The following is a 5,758-nucleotide window of genomic DNA, read 5'->3' on the forward strand; positions in this document are numbered from 1 at the left end:
GAAAAGAAAAATTAATAAGCTGATGTTCCAAGCCCTACTGAGCAAATGCAAAATTAACAACTCTTTACTTAGATGTACACATGTAGCAGTTCTTTGTGCAGGTAGCATATAATTTGGTTTATTCAGTGTTTGCTACAGTTGTTTGTAAGATCAAGGAAGCTCGTGGCTGCAATGTGCATTATTAAGACTGAGATTCTGTTTACTCTGATAGACGCAGTGACATAATTATGTCTGTTCGGCTGGGGAGGCTATGCATACTGACTGGGACACGCTGTTCTCCCACATAAATCCTTCCTCGTGAGTTAAACTTGGACTCAAAACATGGCAAACTTTACTCTTTAATTTCTAGACACTTGGGCATTTTTGTAACTTTCAGAAATTGTTTTTGTAATACAGCGGGAGCCCTCCAACCTTTTCAGCCAAAAGAGATTTAATTACCATTCATTAACAAGTGAAATAACAAAGTCACGGCATGAGGTGCTGAAGTATAGAAAACTTTCAAGCTGTAAAATAAAATGTTTTGAAACTGATTTGTACATGGAAGCTCTTTCTCAGCCTGGGGGATAAAAATACTTGTCCAAAGAGATATGCTGATAAATATTTCACATGCACAAAAAACCCTTTGCAAAGATTTTGTTCTTTCCTTTGGTGGAATACATAATTAAATATTAAAGCTACTGTGGGAAACTTTTAATGGAAGTGTTTAATTCAAAGGAATCAAGTTAAATACGACAGGGATCTACTTTCCTTTTGCACAGGGGACCAGAACACTTAGTCATCAGATCCATTGTATTTTTCTTTTGTTCCCAAAATAACTATTATTGCTTTTTCTCTGTCAAGTGCATTATTCCAAAGTTATCATTTTAGGGCAGTCATGCTGTCTGAATCGTGTCTTTTGTGTATCTGACATGTCCTAACTATAAAGTTAGGATAATTGAGAATAACTGATGGGTGCTTGAGTTTGATGGGATCCCAAGGAGGTTTTACTGAAGCTTTTAAAAGTCAGTATTTGTTAAGGTCCTGGGTATTCAGCCTACAGCTGGACTCTGCTATGCTTACTGACACTGGGAAGTAATTTGTACTGCAATAAATCAGTAAATTCACATTAATTAATTCACATGAATAAGAGAGAGACAGTTACTCTCCGAGAACACCATCACACTGCAGAGAAGCAACTGGTTTGTCACGCTGAGATGTGCAGCATGCCCCTAACTCAGCCAGAGGTAACACAGCTGTGCACATCTTTCCCTCTGTTTGGTGTCAGGGTTTAGAAGACGAGCCGTCACGGTGGCTAGCAGAGGTCAGAACAAAGGAAGGGGAGCCAAGCAGATGGAATACGTTCGCTAATTTTTGTGAGTACACTAACAAAACAGGTTCTTTTCCATCTTTAGATGTATTTAATAGTAACTTGTGTTACATTGGGTGATCTGTTTTTACAGTAAGACAGACACTCCATCCCCAGCTGGGTCTTGATCTGAGTTGTCCAGTCTCTAAAATGGGAGGAATAGTGTCTGCCTACTGATTTGCAAAGGTGAATTAACTTGTAAGGTATAGCTATATTAACATATAGATTTAAGTTAATTTGTAAGAATTAACACTAATAATTTTTCATAAGAAAAAGTGCTTAATCTTCTAGGTGAAAAACAAACAAACAAAACCAAAATAAATAAATTAAAAAAAAAAAAACAACCGAAAAGGATTGAAAAGAAATATACTTTTCTTATGCAACGTGGTCTTCCTGCCTGGAGAGCTAAGAAGCAAGTGCAAGAAATACCACCTGCAAAGTAGGGGAGCTTTTCTTGTGGACATCCACAGTTCTGGGCATCCAGATTTGAATGCATTGCCTACTACCTCCACGTTTATTGTACTGTTTACTTACTACAGGGAAACTAAATTCACATGTTAGTTTGGGGAAAAAGACAAGAACATAAAGACATCAAATTGTTGCCAGTAACTTTCAGCATAATCAGGAATAGAATAACTGCAGCCAGCTTGATTTATAGTGCCAGAGAGTCAAAAATATTTCTGAGTTCATGTAATAGAAGGGATTAAAGCACACCAAATCCACCCCCCTGGTCTATAAAAGTCAGGAGCCTGAAAAATCTCTCTGGATGCCTGTGAACCCAGCTGATGCAGCGGCGCTTTTAGTGTTCAAGGATGTGGCTCGCACAGCAGGGAAAGGCAGAGTGTTAATGAGAGTATCATTTGTTCAGTCACTTCTGCATTGTGAGCAGCAGCTCTGAAGTGCTTCTCAAAGTTGTGTTGCAGATTGATATTAATTGAATTCCCATCCATGCAAGATGGAAGTCTAGAAGGAGCAAGGGTATCTTTAACTTCAGGTTCCTGCAAAGATATGTGAAAAGATGAAGACGAAGGGCTATGATCCATAGCAGCTAAGTTAAAAGAAATCTTTCTTGACTTTAATTGGTTTGGATTGAAGCTGTAGTAGTTTGCACAGTAAATCTATCCTGGCACCTTTTTCAGTAAGCAAAGTTATGTGTTCATTTGCAATATGTAGACAATATTTTAAGTAACTTCCCATGTTACTGATCTTCTCTAGCAGGTGTGTTTTCAGCATATTATTTAAACGTGACAAAACCAATAAGCTGTACACTGAGCCATCCATTCAAAGGCTCGCACAACCCTTCTGGGATCACCTGTTAGGCCTGACAGCACACGAAGCCTTCCTTTACCCTCAGGTTGTGGACTGAGAGCAGCGTGAGCACACGCCACACACCCACTAACACGTCCTGCTGCTATAAACTGGGGAAGCCCTTGAGTGAACAGCGGTGAAGAACAGGTCACAGCTCAGCTTCGTTGCGTTGAGAGCCACAAACTCCAGGTCTAAGGCAGGCTGGGAGAAAGTAAGGACTTGGCACCTGCAGGCAGGAGCTTTTACTAACACGGCAGGGCAGAGGGTTTGCCCTGAGTGGAGCAGCAGGTCCTGGGGCACTAATTGGCCTTAATGGCCCTGACCAGCCTCACCAGGGCCCAGGGGCTCCATTTAACGAGCCCAGCCCTGCCGCTCTCCTGGAGCACCCAGCAGCAGGACAGAAAAACAGCTTTAGTGCTATCTTTATAAGTAGATTAGAAGTGTGAGCTGCTGCTGCAGGATGGAGAGGGGTGGGCTGTGCAATAAGGGGGGCTCCAGGTGCTGGGAACCCTGCTGCCTGGCTGCTGTGTGTGAGGAGCCACCTCAGAGCAGGTGGGTTGGCAGTAACTGTGCGAGTCCTTCGTGCCTTCATCTTAGGCTGCTGTATCGTATCTTCGTGTTGAAGTGATGCTGTTGTGCCTCAAGTAAGCTGCAGGAAAGAAGAGAGAGAAATAGGTCCTGGATTTACTCCTTATCCCCTGGATAAAGTTATGAGAGGATGAAGTTTGTAGGGGAGTTAAAAAGCAAAACCAGTTGGACAGCAAAACCAGTATCTGCCACTTTTTTTTGGAAACATTACGGGTGTTTCTTGGAAGCTGGCTCATCCCAACTATCTTTATCCAAATTAGAGTCTCTAAATCATGTGTGTTTGCATTTAGGCACTTGAGCGGTTGACTATTATTTCCCTAGCAGGTGGTTCAGCTGTTGTGCTATCCCCACTAGCAGAGTGTATTTTTAGTTTGTTTCTAAAAGCAGTAGCTTTGATCCTGATGCTCTTTCTCTTCTCCACTCGCCTAGTTTTTAAGCAGCCCCATGCAGACCAGCCTGGCTCCTCCTGCTGTTCAGCATGCAGAATGCTGTCCCGGTACAGTCCCATAGGCTTGCTTGAGGAGCTTCTCTTCCCAAAAAGGTGAAGCTATGCCCATGGCATGTGTGGGTGTGAAGGCTCAGGGCAGGATCTGCAGGCTGTGCTGTACATGGCTGAGGCTGGGGACCTGCCTGCGGTGATCTCCTGTCTATGGGATTAGAGGTGTTGGGGTGTTGGGAGCTGAGAGAGGTGCTGGGCTAATGGGATTTCACAAATATGGTATTTGTGAGATCATCAGCTTGCCTGACATCCAGAGAGAAAAGAAGGTGGAAGAGTGGTTTTAAAGGCTCTTAGTTTTGCAAGCTGGATCTTGGCGTATCTGTGCTCACCTGGCCACCCTGGAGGAGCCTCCTTTTCTTTTGGTGAGCACTTTAATCTGCCCAGGTGTGAGGTGGATGCAGCAATTGTGCTTTCAGTCAGCCCTGACTATTTAAACTTTCCAATTCTTCACAGCAAGCACCATTTTTCAGGGCTTTTTCTTGGCAGAAGACTAAGTAGCAGTAATTTAAAGCCATTTTAATCTGAAATGAGAATCTCTACATGGGGTTTGAATGCACTTCAAGTTAAGTATGTGTTTGCAACTTTTGTTGCTCCCTCTTAATTTTCCGAGTGTGCCTGTAGAAACAGGGCATGTTTGTGTAGTGGCAAAACATTGGGATAGCTCAGCCTCCCTCAGATCTGTGGGCTGCAGGGTGATAGCTACAAAAATAGTAGGGGAGAGATGTATCTGGTATTGGTGCTGAAATGTAGGCAATTAACCTACATCTAATTTCTCACCTTAAAAGAAAAAAGTGGTCAGCATCTGCTATCTTGCCTCCTCAGGAACACCCTGAAACTTTATCTCCAGTACAGAGCATTTCTGGAGAAAAAATGCATGGTTTATTTAACTTTTTAAAAAATTTATATTTATTTCCAAGTGCTGTGCCCAGCTGCCATGGGGAACCATAACTTTCTGGGACCACTCTGACATCTGTGTGATCAAAAGCAGTGATGCCAGAAGTTCTCCTGTGGCAGCTGAGCAGCAGGAACTGACCACAGGCACATTCCTCGCTGGCCCCAATTGCAGGGTAAAACATGTTTGCTTAAACCACCTTTGTCACAATAAATGAAAAGGTGCCCGAAGCAGCAGTTTAAACAGACCTGCTCTGCCTTGCAATCAGGGCACGCTAGGAGCAAACACGCATTCAATTCCCACATTTATCCTGAAGGGTGGTAACTCGCAACTCTGCGAGCATCCCCAGAACTGCTTTTTTTTGCTCTGCAAACCTGTGCCCCCTCGCAGCCCCTTACACAAAGGGTGAGCAGCCCTAGCTGGGGCTGGCCAGGCAATATGCTTTCTCATTTCCGAGTCTCTGTTTGAGCTGCCTCATCCCTTGTGATTTCTGTGTTATCGTTCGGATGTATTCCCTCCTGGCAGGTTAGGAAAACTCATCACTGGAGTTTTATTTTAACAGAGTGTACAAAAAGTCTTCTAGAAATTACCAGGTCCCTTGCTGATTCAGAAGCTGTAGAGGAAAAAGACAGGAAGACATGAAATGTCTCAGACCAGCCTTCTTTATTAGCCCTGCGATGCTTTATTTGCTTAGTTGTGAGCTATTTGCTAAGTCCCGGTGCTTGCACCAGTCACGAATTTGGAATGGCTTCAACAGTAAGTTTTTCTTGCCAAAGTTCTCCTCCAAATTCCTTAAAGCAGCCTCTGTTTTAGTTTGGTTTTGGAGTGGATCCTGTTGTTCTTGTTGCAGAACTGGGTGTCTCGATTGGTATGCAGAGCAGCAGACGTGTTAGAGCCATGCGTATTAACTGCAAGGAGTGAGCAATTAAGTGAACTTCAGTTACACAAGTCAACAGATCTCTGCTTGAGTACATTAGCTGAGGATTTAGCGTATTTCCATTTGCATCTAATCAGGTGCAATTCCTCCTTTGCTTTTAATCTGATGTGTACTCACTGGATCTAAGTCTGATTTTTAATTTTTTTTCTTTTCTTGAATCTTTAGTGTTAATATTGAACCTTGATGGCA

Source organism: Netta rufina (assembly GCF_964035555.1).
Source record: "Netta rufina genome assembly, chromosome: 7".
NCBI lineage: Eukaryota > Metazoa > Chordata > Aves > Anseriformes > Anatidae > Netta > Netta rufina.